Source organism: Monodelphis domestica, chromosome 4 (assembly GCF_027887165.1).
Source record: "Monodelphis domestica isolate mMonDom1 chromosome 4, mMonDom1.pri, whole genome shotgun sequence".
Taxonomy (NCBI): domain Eukaryota; kingdom Metazoa; phylum Chordata; class Mammalia; order Didelphimorphia; family Didelphidae; genus Monodelphis; species Monodelphis domestica.
The window spans coordinates 239,824,958-239,845,652 of record NC_077230.1 but is presented as its reverse complement, the minus strand read 5'-3'; the positions used below and the strand labels follow the sequence as shown (position 1 = coordinate 239,845,652).

At 36.1% G+C, this 20,695-nt stretch overlaps 1 protein-coding gene across 19 annotated transcripts in view; it reads left to right on the top strand.

Annotated features, from left to right (window-relative positions):
- Nucleotides 1–20,695, top strand: part of NCAM1 (neural cell adhesion molecule 1) — a 438,552-nt gene that overhangs the window by 239,836 nt on the left and 178,021 nt on the right. The gene's annotated exons all lie outside the window — the stretch shown is intronic.

Genomic DNA, 20,695 nt, shown 5'->3' with positions numbered 1-20,695 from the left:
CCTATTACAGTACATCAGGAATTAAAATGTTAGGGTCCAAATGGGGTAGCCTTACTATCTTTGAAAAAGAAAAGAGTATGTTATAGAAAACTTTTATAGATCTTCTATTTGTTGTCCATTTATTTTCTTCTTTTCAATTTTATTCTTAAATGCTTGACTTAGTTGAATCTCTGATAAGGCTTTTTGTAAACATTTTTCCCTGTTCCTGGCATTGTGTCTTGTATTTAAAGATATATAGGTATAAGGTTTCTATATAATCTCCAAGCTTTTGACATTTCTCAGTTTTTGCTCCTTCATTTGCTCCATGATATTCTAATTTTTTCTCTCTTTTTCATTATTTCATATGAAAAGTATTTCCCATTAGGAGGGATAAGTCATAGGGGGATGGATTGGAATGATCAGAGGTAATGGTCATATAGTGGCCTCTCAAAGTTTTTAATAAAGGAAATGGAGCATTTTTAAGTAATGATGGAGTCTGATGTATCATCATCTCTAGGTATGACTTAAGTGAAGTAGGAAATATGATTTAAAAAGACTAAGAGACTAAGAAATTGAAAGGTACACTTTGATGTGCCATAAACTCTGTTTTTGTTTCTTAGTAAAAGAGTAAGTTTCTTGGTAAAAGAGTAAGAATTAAGGAGATTGAGATGGTGAACTAGGTGCTGAATTCCTAGAGAAAGAAAAAACCAAAGAGCCTTATTAGTAGTGATTAAAAATTTTTGATATGGAAAACTTCAGAGAACAGGGTTGCTGAGTTATGGTTGTAAAAATGGAGTCTAGAAGTGACCCTTGGGGACTAGAAGTATTCTGGTACCCACTTCATGACCAGTATGTTGGACTAAAGAACAGCAAGTGGTAGAGAAGAGAGCCAGGAATATAGTCTTCTAGGGCAGGGGAACTAGGTCTCATTGAGGAATAATAGATAGAAGAAGTGTAAAAGAAAGAGGTTCAGGATAGAGGGAAGTCTATTTACTATGGAATGAAAAATGGTGGGTAAGAAATAAGTGGAATATGGGTGCCTTACAGTTGAGGAGGAAGAGGAAGAAGGAACATAAAATGTTCTCAAAACCAGCTTGTTAAATTGAATTTATGGAAGAGTTTTAAGGAAAGCTTTTTTTAAAAATGAAGATGAATGGGAAATGCTTCAGATTGAAGATGTATGGTAGATGATCAAGGGAACAGGTTGAAAGATTGACTGTACCACCTATAATTAGTCAGGATACTTTATTGTCTTAGATAAAAGGAAATGAGAGAATATGTGAATATACAAAAGTTCTGAGTTATAGAGAAGGAAAATAAGATATTTCTGTCTGATCATGCCAATGTAGTAAGAGTCATGTCTTCTGCTGTGAATATGGGGATGATATGGGGTTTATTCTGGAGGAGAGAGAAGAGCTTACAATTCATAGCACTTATTGTCTGTGTCACTCATATGGTACTTAATCTGATTATTTAGGACAACCTTATGATCCTCCATAATCATCATCTTTAATTTTATAGTGCTTCAATTTTTTTAAATGCTCTTCAAGTGTTATCTTTTGATCTTTACAATTCTGTGAGGTAGATACTATTATTATCTCTACTTTAGAACAGAGGCCAACAAAAGTTAAGTGACTTAGCCAAAGTAACACAACTATTAGAAGTCTAAGGCAAAATTCAAACTCAGGTCTTCCTGATCCGAAGTCCAGGGCTCTTAACCACTGTATCACCTAGCTGCCTTATTATTAATTTTATTGTCTTTAATTGATTTTTAACTCTTATATGTCTTGCCTGCATTACTAGGTTAGCAACGTATAGAGAGGGACCATGAGTTAAGATCAACTGCTCTGCATGAGATAAGATGTCTATAAATGCTTGTGGGCATTTTCCCCACATAGTGTGGCCCCTCTCCACATCTCTTAGCTACCTATGTAGTGATTCCTTTGCTGCAGCTAAGCATGAGTTCTGAGAAAGAAAGCCAGAAAATACCTCCCTCTTTCATCCTTAAGAATTGTGTTTCCACATAAGCAGAAAACTACTGGACTTTTAGAAATGTAGAGTCAGCTAGAATTTCCAGGAAAGATTTGGCCAGAGGCTGTGGTTGACTCCCTTAGTCCCAAAGATATTAAGGGAAAGAGACATCCCAGTGATTATAAGCTACTTGAGGGTAAGAACTGGCTTTTGCTTCCTTTTGAATCCCTAGTGCTTAGCATTGTTCTTGGCACTTAGTAGATGTTTAATACATGTTTATTGACTGATGAATTGATTTGTTGGAATGTTTTTCAAAGTACTCTTAGAAAATTCTTCTTCCTGCTGTACTTAAATTATCCAGTTTTCCATTGTTTGGGGAGATTGAAAAATAACTACCCAGCATCACCCAAGTTTTTTTGGCCTCAAGTACCTTATACCTAAATCAGCAGGCACTTTGGATGCCCCTTCCATTCATGCTTAAAGCTTGTTCTGGCCTGTTTTTCTAGGCTGCAAGACATTTGAAAGCAGCCCAGGGGCCAGCCTTTGCTTCCTAAAATAGCATTCAGGCAGATCAGAAATGACCCCTAGAATAGCCCAATGACCTCCATCAAAATGGCCCCAGGAATTAGAAGAGATATTTCCTGTATTAGTGTCTGGCACTACAATGTGCCTGCTCTATCAGGAAACCCAATGAGACAGCAACAGGAACCCTATCTTCTTTTAACTCTTCCTAGACTTAAAGCTACTTTCAAATTATCTCCTTTCCTTTTTTCACACCGAGACATCCCAAATTTAATCTTCATTCATAGCTATAATTTTCCATGGTTTAATAATTTAGTGATTTTTTCCCAAGTACTCTCCAATTTCTCTATTTCCCTCTTTAATAATGAATCCCAGAATTGATGGAGAACCACTCAAAATCTGACCCAATTTTACTTAACAACCTTGTAACACTCTTTCACCTAAAACTCGTGTGTCCCAAAGTTCAGTTTAAATACCAGTCAGGGGGAAAAATGGTCTGGAGAGTGATATATCCCTAATGAAAAACAGTCCCCCTCTGTGCTCAGATAGTGAGGTGCTGTTAAGATGTGAAATAGAAAAGATGTTGTTCTTTGTGAGGCAGGGAAGGAAACCTCCGTCATTACACAGTCACTCTAGTTACCGCTGTGCAGACACCATTTTCAGACTGTAGAATATCTGTAAAAGGATGTAGTTGTGCCTATCATTGTCCAGTTACTTTTGCAAGTGGTCAAATGTCAAGCCTAGGTGTGCACACAAGTCCATACATGGCTTTGCAATATATAACTGATAGTGAGTATAAAAATCATATTATAAACTATATGAGGAAGGCCATTTTTCCAAAGAGACTCTGGCCTGAATTTTGAACTGGGTATGCAGTGTGTGGGATTTGCCCTTTTGAAGGAGAAAATTTGCAAAAATGAAGAAAATTTATTTTCATAAAACCACACCTGCTCCATCTTTTTCTTTTCTCTTCAGCCCTGGGGAATGCATGTTCACTGATTCCTGGGGGGAGAGGGGAGGACCTTCATGTGTCCTTTTCCCCCATTTTCTCTTGAAACCATGTTCTCTTCACCTAACAAAGCACTGAGAGTTCCCATCTCTCACACTTTATCATATGCCTCCAAAAAGGGTAGAAAAGTATAAATGCTACAAAAGACTCTGGAATCAGGCACACATAGGAATGTCTTCAGGTGTCCCAGGAAATTACCAAAGAGCAATCAACACCCTCTATTGGAAGGGAATATGAATTTATAGCACCTGTTATGTGAAAGCCACTGTGCTAAGTGCTTTTAGAAATATTAGCTCCCAACAACCCTGTGAGACAGATTCTATTATGCTCTCCTATTTTATAGTTTAGGGAAATGAGAGAGACAGAGGTTAAGTGATTTGCCTCAGGATAACATAGCTAATAAGTGATTGGGGCAAGATTTGAACTCAGATCTTCCTGTCTTCAGGCCCAATGCTCCATCCACCATGACACATAGCTACCTTCCATTTATTCAGCTCATAATCCATTGCAGAGAGAATGGTAGTCTCAGTCTATAACTCAACCTATAGAAGATTTTCTTGAAAGAACTCCTTTGCTTTAGGATTATTTGGGACAGAGAATACTTCTCTTTCTGTGATTCTTATCCTCACAACTAATTCCTCCTTCCCTAACTGCTCAGCAGTTAGATGCCTTGTATTTATTCTTTTTATTTTAATTCTACATATACTTACATGTGAGCTTTTCTCCTTTACAAAGGCAACTAGTGGCTTCTGAAATTCCAGCTATGTGACTCTGGGCAAGTCACTTAATATCAGTTGTCTAGCCTTTACTGCTTTTCTGTCTTAGAATTGATGCTAAGTCAGTAGGTAAGAGGTTTTTTTTTAAAAAAGAGAGAAGGGCAGCTAGGGGGTGCAGTAAATAGAGTGCCAATCTGGAGTAGGGAAGATCCATATTCCTGAGTTCAAATCTGGCATCAGACACTTACTAGTTGGGTGACCCTGGGCAAGTCAGTTAACCCTGTTTGCTTTGATTTCCTCATCTGTAAAATAAATGAATTGGAGAAGGAAATGGCAAACTACTTTGCCAAGAAAACCCCAAATGGGGTCATGAAGCACCCAACATGCCTGAAAATAACTGAACAACAACAACAACTCTTGAGAATAGGAACATTTTATTCTTTGTATTTGTATGCCTAGCACCCAATCACATTGCCTAGAATATAGTAGTTGCTTAATAAATACTTGCTGATTGATAGATATTGTAGATGTTAGCAGCTGTGGAAATTGGAGCTGTGTGGGTGTATGTTTACATGGATGTACTTTTCTTCACATTTTCCTGGGTGCCCAGGGGCACCTCTGTGTACCCAGTAAAAGATTTCTATGTAACTCTAACAGGGCATAAAATTGTTGAAGTTAATGGAAATTTAGGCTGCCAGATCAGAAAGAGCAATCTTTTGAAATGATGATGAACCTGGAGAGGTCTTGGAGAGAATATGGGTGACAGGAGAGTGAAGCTTCTCTCATCCATGGACAAGGAGCATGTGTTCTACATTATTGAGGAGAGAGTTGAGCCATATGTGGGTTTAGTAATGGAATCAACATTTACGAATATGAAAAGCCCAGAGACTCCTTAGGTAGGTATTTAAGCTTCTGTTTTTTTGTACCTTGTGCCAGAAACTCTAGATTTCTAATTATGAGAGGTGGAACATGACTACTGTGAAGCACTAAACTATGTCTGTTTCAGATGCCTTATATTGCTTTCTTTTTGCATTAATTTTCCATATGAAACGGGCCACTTGTGAATATCTGTGTCCTTCCTTCCAAAAGATATAAACTAACAATTGTCTTTTCCTCTTTTCTCTTCTGTTTTGCTTTCAAACGGGGCCTATCTTCTTTTGTCTCCTGCTGGAATAAAATTACCTGCAACCATTTCACACCACAATACAAAGGTAAGGAATTATATACTTTTTAAAACCAAAACTCTACTAGAATCTCCTTCCAGTGCCTTAGCACGGGAGGAAGGAATGGGAGATTCTCTGAGGCTCTGACAAAGGGGAAGGGAAGCTTTGGCAGCTTCTATCAAACTGGAAGAAAAAGAGAAGTCTGTTAGCCACTAAGAAGTGAATATTTTGGCCCCAGAGGTTCATGAAACAGATAAAAGAGTAAAATGACTTTCAGCAGAGGATGTTAAGAATTACATATTCTCAGTCCCTAGATAATCTAACTACTATCTATAGACATGACTTACTCATCAGTACTTTTAATAGGTAATGCTCATCTATTTACCAACAGATTAATGCCTGATTAAATGATATAAATCATAAGATTAAAGGTTTAGAGCTGAAAAGCTCCCTAGTCTAATTTTCACTTTATTGAGGAGGAAACTGAAACTCAGAAACCTTCAGTGACTTGTCTAAAGTTGGACACAATTAGTAAGTAGAAGAAACTTTCAAATCCAGATCCCACATACATTGATATAATCTCTGTAAATTCACACTTTCTGTGTGTTGGGTAAAGCCTCTTTGGGACACTTACAGAAAGAAATAGATAGCAACCTCACAAAATGAGAAGTCATGAGAGTTGGGATCCACACCAGCTAAATGAGGGTCCACACTGGTGAGATCATGGATCCATCAAAATATTATCACACCAAGAAGGAATACAAACTAACTCAATTATGCATGAATAGAGCCATTTTAACATTTTGGAATTTTCTTGAGTGGGGAGAAAAATTGTTTATGAGGATCTTAATCTCAAGGCCAATGTTTGTTGAATGATTTAGTTTATTTTGAGAGTGGGTCATGTTAAGGATTGGTTGGCATTTAAGTCTGTGCTTACTTGGCATAATGATACAAATACAGAGAAAAGAATCTCATTGTATAGAGGTTCTTGAGCCTGATTTGATCTCACTTGTCATGGATACTTTACCTCTTTTATTACAGCTTAATATCACATTATCCTTTTTTGAAGCCTTATTACAACGTTAGCTCATGTTAAGTTTGCCATTTGCTGAGAACCTCAGATCTTTTTCGGAGAAATTGCTCTCTAGTCACATCTCCCTGTCTTGTGCTTCTGCAATAGATTTTTGAATGGAGGTATAAAGATGAAAGCTTTATCTTTATTTATACATTTTTATCTTCTTTGATTGAGCTTTATGTTCTAGACTGTTAAGATCTTTACAGATCCTAATGGTTATCCAGTGTGGTATTTGTTCCATCCAGTTTGATTTCACCTAACAAATTGGATAAGCATTTCATCCACTCTTTTACTTAAGCCATTGAAAAAAAATATTTAAAGTGTAGGGTCAAGAAGAGATTTCTAGGACATTGGAGACATACCTCCAAGCTAACATTGAACAATGCCATTCTGCTATTTTACTTGTTCTGTTCCTTTTGAATGAGATATATTTTTCCAGAATCAGATTCTAGTCCATTGGCCTCAAGCAACCAAATTTTTTAATAGTACCTATGATATCAAGTTTACTTCTTTGAATTTTAATCTCTAGTTAAATTTATTTTTTTCTATACTGTGCATTTCTTCATAGATATGTGGAGCCATGAATGTTATTGTTGGCTCTGTTTTTGAATTTTACTTCCTTTTGAAATCCTACTACTTCTTCCTACACTGTATCTACTCTTTATAATATCTAATTTTGGGAAGATGTATGCAGTTTTCTTCCTTTTCTTGACTTTTTTTAAGTTTAAAACCCTTTTGATTTGATTTTTTTGGGACTCAATAGCAAATACATTCTTACAATCTCGTTTTATGTCCTATATTCCTGGCTAGAAGAACATCATTCTTATATTTTAAACCATGATCCAGAAATCCAAGTCACATTTCTCAAATTCCATCTTAGCTAGCTCTTCGTGTCTCACACTTTTCTTTCCTTTTTGAAGTCCCCAACTTATCAGGAACTATAGCAATGAAAACAACAACTATGTTTAAGTCTTTAGTTTCTTGCTCCAAACTTGCCAATCACTGAGTGAGTGATGCCTTCCAGATTTCCTTCTGGCAAATTCATTTGTGCCCATGTGAGGTTTTAGAAGGGGGTAATAGTCATCTGATTTGACAATCCTTGAGTGTTTTTCTTTCTTATCTTGAACACATGCCACAAGAAGACAGCAAATCTCTATCTTGTTGTTATCAAGTCATCAGATAGCTATCTGCCTATGTACCCCCCCCCAGCAAAGAGTCACCGACTACTGCTATTCATCTCTTCTTTCTCTCCCCTTATTGGTTTATTTTTTAACTTGGCTACCCCCAATGAATCCATATCATCTTTTCTTGGGAAGAAAAGCTACTACTTCCTCAGAGGGTCCAAATTCCTCCTCTTTCAAACTTCTAAGTGTCCTATCCAATATACCTTATTCTTTCCTTTCCCCTCCATGTGATATTGAACCATCTTCTAACCCCTGGCAAAGACTGGGATTCTTGTATGTCTCTTTAGAAATATTTTCTTCTTCATTTTCATATTAAAGCTCTTTTGTTTCTTTTTTTTAATGGGAGCACTTTATTCTACATAATAATCATTAAAACATAGGAAAGTTCTTTGAGCTCTTTTTACTTTGTCTTTTTATAAGAAGGTCAGCCTGCACTTAAAGCATAGAGAACACCCTCTTGGCCATGACAGAAATAAAAATAACACACACTTGATGCAACTCATCACAGAATTCACCCTAGCTTTCACTGCTTGTTGCAAGTGAGATTATCAGACTTTTATCATTATTACTAGTAGCTCCCTAGAGAAATCATGTGGGAAACTTCTTACAGAAGTCTTCAACTCCATAGTTATATTTCTTCTCACTCCATTGATATCTTGATAAATATACCTAAATTCATTCTTCTGTCTTACCTCTTAACTTATTTTTTATTTGTCTCCTATAACTTGTCTCACATGCCTTGTGTCACTTACCTCATTTTACCAATAACTTTTTCCTCTTTCAAGTCCTTTTATTTCTCTGCTTTCTTTTCTTCTTCTTAAAGTCTCCTCCTTTTCCTACTTCTTAAGTCTTTTGTCTTCTCTTTTTTTATTTTACTCTTCAGGTGTTTCTGCTCAAACCTTTCTTCAGCTTGAGTTTTTCTCCTCAAGTCCTCCCAAATGTCCCCTTCCCAGGTTTAATCTCTGGCCTTCTTCACAATTCCAAAGGTCTCCAATTGTCTTCACAACTTCTGCTTCCTATGCAGCCCAAACCTTTATCTTGCTCCCACACAACCTTTGCTGGTGAAAATTGTAACAATTTGTAGATTATTTCACAAAGGAGCTATCCTATGACTACAAAATAAAGACAGATGTAATGTGGAAAAAAGAGCAACTATGTTACTACACACTGAAACACAATCAGTCTGATGGAAAGATTAAATAGGTCTGATTTGTGTAATTCATAGAGAATATGGTCTGGTTTAGAGTCACTTGTTCTTTAAAGTTTTCTGTTTCTTATGGAAATATATGGTTTTGGGGCAAAGAATCAAGCCTATCATATCTTTTGTTTAAACTGATTCTGCAATTATATCTGTACATGGATTATAATATATTTATATTCTCAAGACGGCCAATTCCTCCAATGATCGTGGTTGTACAGCATGAAATTTTGAAATTATGTGTTGGTGAAACTCCCACACTCAAAGAAGGTATCCAGTGACCAAGACTACTTTTTCTCCCATTCACTTGAATTCAGAGTAAAGGGCTATATAACTATTTCTCACATTGTCTCCTATTAATAATAGGATTTTATTTTATTTACAAAGAGATATAGGTACAATATATCTCTTTGTGTATATTTTATAATCACAGTTAGCTAAAGTTCTTCTATCTTTTGAAATAACCATGTTGATTCCTGGTTGTCAGACCTTTTGTTTTTAATTTATACCAGAATTAAAAAATCACTGTTGGAGTCTTATTAAAGATGGGTGGTCTTGAACTCTGTTCTTTATCTTGGGTCAGGCCTTGTCAAAAGGTTTCTTGTGACAGTGTAACCTCTTTTTTATTTTTTGCTTTTTAAAAATCTTAAACCCTTACCTTCTGTCTTAGAATCAGAACTCATTATAAGATTCAAGGAAGAAGAGTGATAAAGGCTAGGCAACTGGGGTTAAGTGACTTGCCCAGGGTCACACTGCTAGGAAGTATCTGAGGCCAAATTTAAACCTAGGACCTCCTGTCTCCAGGCCAGGCTCTCTATCACACTACCAACACCTATTTTCTTACTGTTAGGACCAATAAATAGAATTTCTACTAGAGAAAAGAATTGATTTCTAGAATCCCTACTGGGTCCTGAGAATCAAGGTAAAAAATTGGCAAAAATACTGGATGAGATAGAATATAAAGTCATCAAATTATGGGGTAATTTCAAAGATGATATCTCCCATTTGGGCTAAACTATAACAATTTTAATAAAGCATTTTGCTAAAATCCCCTAGGCAGTGTAATTGGGGAAAATCTATAGGATTCACTTCTGAATGGACAAATTTGCAAGTGTTTCTGAAATGGAAAATTGATATACAGATTTTTTAACAGATAATCAAAGATTTTAAAGCTAAAAGAAATATTTAAAAGTCAGCTCAATCCACCTCTTTGATAGATGAGAAATGGAGGCACAGAGAATTCAAGTCATTTGCCTAAAGTTATGTAACTAGTTAGTGGCATAACCAGGATTCAGAGTTAGAATCCAGGTTTCCCAACTAGGAAGCATCCAGTTTTATATACCATGTTGTTGTCTAAATTGTATTTAGAGAAAAGTATTGTAAATATGTTTTGAACTTTGATTATATGATTGCTTTATATGAATTCTAATGCTTGGGGACGCATTCTCATGATGTTAGTGATAAAATCATCATGGAGAAGCAAATGGGGATAGCATATTCTAAGTCATTGTCTATTATTTCTCTAATGTTGGACAAGTCATTTAGCTCTAGGGGGTCACAGTTCCCTCATCTGAATATTCTTCCAACTCTATATGGATATTTCTATGATACTCAGACTATTAAATCTTTGAAAAAATTTCATACTTGGATGTAATATACACTAGTAAAACATATTTCTTGGCTTATAGGTCATAATTCAGCTTCTTTTCTAGAACAATTATTATGGGCAGTACTTTGAACCTAAGGAGAAAGTTCAAAGTAGTCTTATTACCTTTATTTTATGTCCTTCACTCTGTGATCTTCACAGAAAATTAAGTGTTATATTCACTCTGTAAAGCACCCAAATCTGTCTGCTGAGCATTGAAGGGAAGATGAAGCCATTAATCTTTACAAATCAATTTAATGATCAAACTATTTGATAGGTGCCCCAGGGATGAGTATTCCTTAAGTTCAGAGATAAGTTGACTTCCTAAAAGCATACCTCCTTCAAGTTATAAGAGTCCAGGGAATGCATCTTTCTTGGAGAGTAATATCATGAATTAATGGAAATATATTATAAATGAATCTATTCTGCTATTAATTATTCAATTTGAAAGCAGATGAAATTGGATATCAAACCATTATTTCTGGATTTTTACTTTTAGCAGAATGTTATTAGTAGTAGAGATGATACAAGTAGTACTTAGCAAGATTTTTTTATTGGTGTTTTATTTAAAGTATTCACCCAATAGTCACTGAGTGAGGGTTGGCATTAGTGGGGGTAGAAAATGACAAGAAAGAAGTTGGATTCTGTGGGCTGTAGATCTACATCCTGGGTTTTCTGTGTCGATCTTAATTTCAAAGTTAGATGGTATACTTTAATGGAACTTAAAGTAGTAAATACTCTTTGTGGGACCAAATACCCCAATTATTTTTGAAAAGAGAGACTAGTAAATATAGTAACAATAATGATACAGGAATAGCAAATTATTTTTTAAATAGGTTGGTAAGAAACATTGCAATGGGCCAAATCTATGCTGTTCTTATGCCAACCATTCTCTCTGTGGACCTAGAGCAGAAATGGAAAAAAGTTGTCATAGTTTCAGGTTAAGCCATCTGGTGATAGACCATGTGTAAAAAAAAGACCAGAGTACTAGAGGGAATATCTTTAAAACAGAATGGAAATGAAGAAGAATTTTTCTTGGAGGGAATGAAACTTAGTAAAATAATGTAAATTCAGTAATTGTAATGCTGGAGAATAGGTATAATGAAGGAAGTAGAAGAGATGATCTGGTAAACATATTATGGTTATCAGAAAAGAATTGAGTTAGTGATTTCAAATGCTATGATAATGAGGTCCAGTGGACTATCATACAGATTCTCATCTGTAGTGGAGCAGAATTAAGAAGTCTTAATAGATTCAAGAGTATGAAGAACCTTCAATATGGATATGGAATGGGGGCGGGGGGAAGGAAGGGGGAGAAACAGAGAGGCAAGATAGAAGAATGAGCCCAGGTACTGAAGTCATCTAAGAAGATACAAATGACTCTTCATGGATGGTAGACAACAGCACTGATTGTTTGAAATGGATGATATAGAGGGACAGGTTGGATTTTTTGCTCATTTTTTTTTACAGGTTGGATTTTAAATGATGTGGTGGTAGGAGGAGAGGGTGGGATTTAATAGTCTTGAACTAATAATGGAGAAGATGGCTTTTCTACTATTGAATCAAGAGGAGTATGCAAAGGCAAAGTCTTCAAAAGAACCAACACTGGTGGATTTGGTATAAAGGAAAACTAGCTTCCCCCTGATAGAGCATGAATTCCATGCAGAATCATGGAAGCAGACTGTAGGCAGGTACAAACCCTTTCCCTAAAAGGTAGTGGAGAATGAAGGAAGTAGGCTAGGTGAAGAGAGCTTAGACTCTTTACTCTTTTCAAAATACATAAATTATAAAATAACACCTTTTTTAGGTGAGCTAATGAGGATGCTAATAAATTATAGAATTAAATTAAATGCCACTTATATTAGCTGTTATCTGGAAAACCCAGCTGTTTTGCTGACCATTAAAGAGGATGGTTTACAAGACTGACAATGATAACTTCTTTTAAAATGAAAATTGAGCATATTTTTGTTGAAAGATGTTTCATGTGATGAATTCTGTATTAGGTTTTTGGCCTTTGCATAATGAAGGAAATAACAGTATGTACAAACCTTAATTACTCATTAATCTGACATTTTGATGGCATTAAACAACAAATATTAATTTGAGACTCAACATTGTGATTGTTTCTGAGAGGTATGAAATCTCCAAAAAATATGGAACCTACATTTCAAAATGACTTTTCTCAAAGACATTGGATTGTGGCAAACTCATTATTAGATCCTTCTGTACCTTAAAAGCTTTAAATGAACACTGCAATTTGCAGAATTCATTACTGTGCACAACTAATTAGAACTTTAAAGGAAATCACAGTAGGGAATTAGACATCTTAAAGAGCATTTTCTTAATCTGAAATGTTCTTTAGAATAAAGCTTGTTTTGCAGCAAATGAGGCACTTGAATATTACATATATTGCATACACATAGATATCTGTGTAAAGCTCTTTGTAAAATTTAGAGCACTAGATATGTGCCAATTACCTATATATGCATAGATGTATACAAATCTATATGCACATATGTATATTTGCATACAAATATATATATACACACATACACATACACATACACAACGCACATAGAAAATGTGTGTGTGTGTGGACACAGACCAAGAAATGGTTTCGACCTGCAGTATTTGGGAATGGTGCTTGTTCTCCTTTATAGAAACAAAAAGGACGATAACAAAGGCTACAAGAAGGGACAAGACAAAAATGCAAATGAGATGTCCATATTGCATGCTGAAGTTGAACAAAAAAAAAAAAACCCACAGACACACAAATCTAATTAGTTTCTAAAGCCAGCTTTACTCCAGGAAAAAAAAAAAGAAATTCTCATCTTGGAAAACAGCAGTGAGAGCTGTGCTTGTCCCAGGTGTATGGGTGATTACAGCATAGAGCAGAAAAAAAGCCACTGCTGTTTGGATCAGCTGCCACTGTGCTACCCAAACGTGTTTACCAAAAGAATATAAAATTGAGCATGGATAACTCCCTCTCTTTCCCCAAATTGATTAATTTCTAGACTTGCTGGCAGACTTTTTTTATATGGACAGGCATCAGTTTTGAAAGATGATTGTGTAAATCAACAGCAGGTGGGAAGTTGAATTTGTTTGGCCCAGCTGCTATTCTGTGTGTTTTCCATTCTTTCCGCTTATCTCAGTCCAGCATCTGTCAGTAAGCAGGGCTAAGAGGCTTCTGTCATTGCGGCTGCATGGGGATCCACAGTGCTGCCTGTGTCTTTTCCCTACTACATGACTCTTTAGAAGAGTGTACAATGGGGATGACAGCCTTACTGCTGCTGGCAGGAATGGGTAGATCATCGAGGGGGCTCTTTTGGGCTGCATATTGACATGCAGGTTAGCATGCTCTGCTGCCTTCCAAACTGCTCCAATGCTGCCTTTTTTAGTCTGTACACCTGCTTTAATTACTTACTTGGGTTTCTAGGGGCTTAGGTATTCCAGGCTTTTTTTCCTTTCAATTTTCTTTGGTAATGCTAAATATGAAGGGGGAAAGAATGCTGCCCATTTGCCCCACAGTTTTTAAACTCTTTGAGTAAAGAATTATGTTTTCTATACTCTTCCAATTAGGAATTCTTAGCCTAGGGATTGATGAACTTGATTTTGGTTTTTAAATATTTTGACAACCTTTCTTCAATAGAACTGGTCTTTTTTAGAATCCTTTGTGTTTTGTTTTATGCATTTATAAACATTCTGAGAAAGGTCAATAGACTTCACCAGACTGCCAAAGGGATCCATGACCAAAAAGGAAAGGAGAGAAGCTTATGCTCTAGAAACCTCTGTAAAACTTAATCATAGTTCTTAGACATAGCTATCCATCTCAAACTATATCAAAAGAGTCATAGAAGCTTAGGTATGGCGAGGGACCTGAGAGATCACCAAATCCACCCCTACTTCTGGTGCAGGAATCTCTTCTATGATATCTCACACAGGTGGCCATCTATCCTCTGCCCCTTTTGGGGTTATTGCTAATATTTACCAGAATATCCTGGCAAATTCCTAGTAAGGACTGAGTAATTTCACCTGGTATGTTGAATACACACTAAGCATAGGGGATTTTTTTTGTAGTATAAATGCTGAGAGAGAGGAGAATCTTAGAAAAAATCTATTCTTTTAACTGGAGTTATAGTTGTTAAAATCATCTAGAAATACCCTATACACATCATTGCCATCTGGTTACTGCTAGAAGATAAGAAATAAAGTCCTTTGTGTATATTTATTATTAAAAAGATGAAGAATATTATTTCATATGATAGCTTCATTGAGAGATGTATTTAGTATTTAGTACTACTTTGGGGTATTAATGCTAAACTGCTTGCCTCAAGATTTTTCTTTTTTTTTTTTTAATCCTGGATATGTGATTATTGTTGTTGTTGAGTTGTTTCAGTTGTATTTGATTCTTTATGACCCCACTTGGAGTTTTCTTGAGAAAGATGCTGGAATGGTTTGCCATTTCCTCCTCCAGTTCATTTTTTTTATTTTAATATATTTTATTTGATCATTTCCAAGCATTATTCGTTAAAGACATAGATCATTTTCTTTTCCTCACCCCCACCCCCCATAGCCGACGCGTAAATCCACTGGGCATTAGGCATTAGATGTTCCTCCAGTTCATTTTAATGAAGAAACTGAGGCAAATAGGACTAAGTGACTCAACTAAGACCAAGTGACAGACAAAATGTCTGAGGCTGGATTTGAACCCACATATTCCTGATTTCAGGTCTGATGTTCTCTCCACTGCCCCACCTAAAGATATGAGTAGGTGAATGATTTGCCTATCTTTTGTTTGGCTATTTAGGATCATAGATTTAGAGCTAGAAGGAACTTCCAAAGAGTCCAGTCCCCCAAAGGAAGAAGCTGAGACTGCTGAGACAGGTTAAATGGCTTATTAATGGCTCCCTCACCACTAAATGTATAAGTTAGCATTTGAACTCAGATGTCCCTATTTCTAACTCCAGCTCTCTATCCATTGTGAAACCTTTTTAACAATTAATTTCAAAGAGCAAATTTAGCTTCATCAATGAATTTTACCCCCAAATTTTACCCTTTCAAATTAAAGCAGTCACCATAAAAGTCTGACCCTCTAGTGACCCTCTAGTGTTGTCAGAATGCTGTTGATTTGTAAGGGGCAGCTGCTACCTGTCTTTTGTGCACACATGCTGTTAGTAGTTGTTGCAGAGGCTAGGGAATATAGCTGAGCCTGAATAGAAGATGTTTTCCTGAAGCCCCACTTACAACTAGATCCAGAAAAGAGAAGAAATTTAGGTGAGGTCATTCATCTCCATGATTATAAGATTGTCAAAGCCCCATCATTTGTGAAATTCATTGGATTAGGATATGGACTAGTAATGAAGTAAAAGCTTAACCAGATCAAGTTCTACCAATATCTGTTATAACCTGCTGGGGCTAATCCTCCATAGTCTTCCTTCTCTGTTTACCCTAGCCACAGACATGCTAGGGAAGGCTGCTCATATTTAGACTAAAGTATCTCTCTATTTTTCTCCCCAATCTTTGTCTGCTTGTAGGTCTTCAATCAAATCTTATACCAATTTGGGGCTGGGACAAAGCTCATCAAAGATGAAGCTAGGCAGTGAGGACTGTTTCATAGATTAGGTGGTGCAGTGGATAGAGCCTTAGACCCAGAATCAGAAAGATCTGAATTCAAATTCAGCCTCAGATATTTGCTAACTGTGTAATGTTGATCAAGACCTATAACCTCTGTCTTCCTCAATTGCATCATCTAAAAATGGGAATAGTAATAAAATTCACTTCCCAAGATTTTGTGAGGATGAAATGTGATAATATTTATAAAAATACTTTATAGACCTTGCTAGCTATTATTATTATTATTATTATCAACTTTATCTAGATCTCCTTATCCAACTCTGAGTGAATGAACTCAGTCCTCTTTCCTTTCCCCAAAATTAAAAATCAGGATGTGAGAGTGAAGTATCAGGATAAGAGAATTAGCTTTTTCTCCACCCTTAATCACATTTTTCTTGACTTGTATCTTAAGTAACATTTTTTTAATCCTTGCCTTCTGTCTTAGAATCAACACTTAGTAAGGCCTAGGCAATGAGGGTTAAGTGACTTGCTCAGGATCACACAGCTAGGGAGTGTTATGAAATAAAATTTGAACCCAGGACCACCCTTCTCTAGGCCTGAGTCTCTATCTACTGAGTCATTTCAGTGCACCCTTAATTTAATATATTTTCATATTTGGTTTGTTAAATGTGTTTTTATTTAGTCATGGTCTTTAGAGGAGGTAGATAAGATAAAACTCAAGATAAGATAAAAAATATAAAGCTCAAATTCCCAACAGAATATATATAATAATGCTAATATAAATCATGGAATCTTTGATTTGGTAGAGAACTCAGAGGCTATGTGGTCCCAACGTATACCTGATAAAAAGGTCTCCTCTAGAATCTTAAACTTTCACATGAAGACTAAACCCCTCTACCACGTCTTATCCCACTATGTGAAATCATCTGGACATCATTCTGACTGATAAGAAACTTATTCCTTACTGCTCCTAGTTCTACCTCTTGGGCTCAAAGCCCAAGTCTAATCCTCTCTTACATGTGACAGCTTTTAAAATATTTGACACTAGCTATTTTTTCTTCTAAGGCTAAGCATCTCTGTTTTCTTCTACTTATCCCTATTTTACATGATCACAATGCCCTTTGCCATTATGGCCTTCTTCTTTTGGATACTCCATCAATGTCCCCCCTAAAATTCAGTGTTCAGAACTAAACACAGTACTCTGGATGTTATCTGGCTATATTCAAGTACAGTAGGACTGTCAATTCTTCCTTCTAGAAACTGTAGCTATTTTAAAAGCTGCCATGTCACCTTATTGAAAATGGAGCTTGAAATCCACAAAACCTCACAAGTGTATAGCAACACCATTTGTAGTGGTGTAGTTTTTTTTAAACCCAATTTATTGGACATTTCATTTCCTCTGGTAAAATTTAACTCAACTTTCTAGCCTCTCAATTTCAGATACCAATCCGGCCATCCAATGTGACTCAAGGCTCCCAGAGTAAAATCCCACCTTAGACACTGTGATCATTGATAGTTGCTTAATTTTTTATATTCTCAGTTTTCTTATATGTAAGATGGGGAAATAATAATACTTGTACTGTCTACTTCATGAGACTCTTGTGAGGAAAGTTTTTTTGTGAACTTTAAACATTTTATAAATGTGAGATATATAATGGTGATGATTTTCTCTACTATTGAAAAAACTAACTAATTAAATTAAGCCTTTCACTAACTCTCATATACTCCCTCTAGCTCAACTTTACTTCCATTCTCCTGCTCCATTTGTATTAATGTAAACATTTACATTTGTATTTTGTCTACTTGTTTGAACATCCCAATAAAGTGCCTTGAATGACTTCTCTCTTTCCTATTCCCTTTTCTTTTTCCACTCCCCTCTATCTCATCACCCTTCCTAACCCCCCCAATGAAAGAGAAACAAGCTATTTTCTATCTGCCTTTAAATCCTGATTGTACTAAGCCTTGTAACAAAAAAATCTCCTTGTAATCCTCTTTTCCTCTCATATAAAGAGGAGACCTCTCTTACACCTGGCCACAGGAAAAGAAAATCTAAACATCTAGAATAAGGGTTATTAATCTGATGTCTATAAACCTTAAAAAAACTGATGACCATTAGTCAGTCAATAAACATTTATTAAGAACATAAAGAAAGGCAAAAGACAGCCCCTGCTCTCTAGGAACTCGCAACCTAATTCATCAATGGAATGGTTTCTTTTGTAATCCCATGTATTTTGTTTTATTTACTTTAAAACTTTTTTTCCTGAGAAAGAGTCACATATACTTTACTAGACTGCCAAGGGGTTCATCCGTCTCTCTCTCTCTCTCTCTCTCTCTCTCTCTCTCTCTCTCTCTCTCTCTCTCTCTCTCTCTCTCTCATACACACACACACAGACACACACACACACACACACACACACACACACACACACAGAACCCTTGAGTTAGAAAAAGTAGTCAATTGAGTTTCCATCCCTACCAGTCCACTGACTCTGTTATAGAGACATAATAAAGATTGTATTGGAATAAATGTAGAAACCTGAACTCTTTAAAAAGGAAGTCAAGCCTAATATAGACCAAATAGTACATTTTAGATCCATTAAATACTTAAGTAGGAATGAGTGAAGAGGTCCAGAATTTTATAATTTGGTCATAATTTGATAAGGAAAGCACTGATCTTCATCTACTTTTTTTAAACCCTTATCTTCCGTCTTGGAATCAATACTGTGTATTGGTTCTAAGACAGAAAAGCAGTAAGGACTAGGCAATGGGGGTCAAGTGACTTGCCCAGGGTCACACAGATGGGAAGTGTCTGAGGTCTGATTTGAACCCAGGACCTCCTGTCTCTAGGTCTGGTTCTCAGTCCACTGAGCTACCCAGCTGCCCCCTCTTCATCTATATTTTAGAAGCATCAGTAAATATAAACTAAGTATTTTCCCCCATAAGGATGCCAGTTTCTAGTGTGATATGCTGGGTGTTTAAAGTTTATGAATTTTAGCATGGAGGGAGAGAAGATATTTGGATGGTTGTCAAAAAATGCTTAAGCCTCATTTTATGTGAAAGATGAATTTGTAGATTAAATAGAGTATTGATTTAAATTGTTCCGTTGGTTTTGCATTGGTAGTAAATGGCTCCGGATATGTCAAACTTGTAAAACATAGAAACCTCCAAAGTGTTTGGGAACCACATCTTCTCAGAGACAGTACATCATTTATAAATGTACATGGACCACTTACTACTTTGATGCTTTAAGTGTGAAACCATCTCATAGGCAAACAGTGCATAAAGGGTTTTTGGCTCAGTGCTGATAATGGAGAATAATAGATTGATATTAAATATGATTTAGGTGACAGGAAAATGGTGCTAGCTAAGTAAATAATTGATTAATCATTCCACAGTTAAACCTGGCAAGTTATATTGTGATGTTAGGATTGAATGCTTGGCATAAGCTACTTTCTTATTTTAGCACTAATGAAACTGTATTTAAAAAGAGAAAGAAAATGAGAACAGGTCTGTCTCTTAGTGCATCTTATTTGTGGCATGACACCATGTATATTAGTAGCACTGTGGAAATAATATCAATAAAAAATTGAGACCTAGAAAATTGAGCTGTCATAGGAAAATATAAATAAGCAGATCCATTGTCACTTTGAAAAAAAGTTAGAAGAATAGACAAATAACACATCTCCTGTCTGGTGCTGATCTTACTCTTTTCCCTAAGTATCTTAGGATAAGGAAAGAAGACATAACCATGACTGCTTATCCTTGGGCAAAATGGTTCATCCAGTTTTCTCTCCAACTAGAAATCTCTCTGAAATAGCAACCCCACACTTCTCTAGTCCAGTAGAGTTTTAGTGTCCAGTATAATGACTAGACAGGAGTGGAGGATTGTGAAGAGCTTCTAAAGAGCCAAAATAAAATTAAAAGTGAAACTGACTTTTATTCAAACCTGTGCCTTCTTAGAATGAATACTATGTATTGATTCTAAGACAGAAGAGCAGTTAGGGCTAGGCAATAGACTCACACAACTAGAAATTGTCGGAGGCCAAACTTAAACCCAGGACATCCCATCTCTAGGCTTGGTTCTCAATCCACTGAGCCACCTACTTTTCCCTAGATTTACTTTAAATGTTGTGTTTTTATATTTATCCTATCTTCAAAATTAGCAATCTGTTTATGGCATATTTGTTGATTTTAGTAACCCAAAGTTTTGATGAGTCAAAAAACCCAAGCTACTCTGGATAACAGAAAATAAGAGCATAGACTGAGAGCTAGAATGAACCTGAGACCATATAATCCAACCTCATCATTTTACAGCGAAGCAAACTGAGCCCTAGGGAGATAGGTGGCTAAGGTCATATTGGTAATGCCAGGAGGCAGGACTTGAACATAGGTCCTCTGACTCCAGAGTCCAAAGGATTCTGTTGCACCATACAACTTTTATAGTATCTAGCAAGGAATTTTATGTAGTATTTGGAACAACATGAGAGATAGCATGGCATAATGGACTAGAGCCATGGTGTTGAGTGGTGGCTAGAGCCAGGTTTGAAGTCAGGAAGACTTCTACCTTTGGAACATCCTGGCTGGGTGATTTGAGGAAAGTTATTTAATTTCACAGTGTAGAAAACTCATTGGGATAATAAGTCAAAGAGACATGTTTGA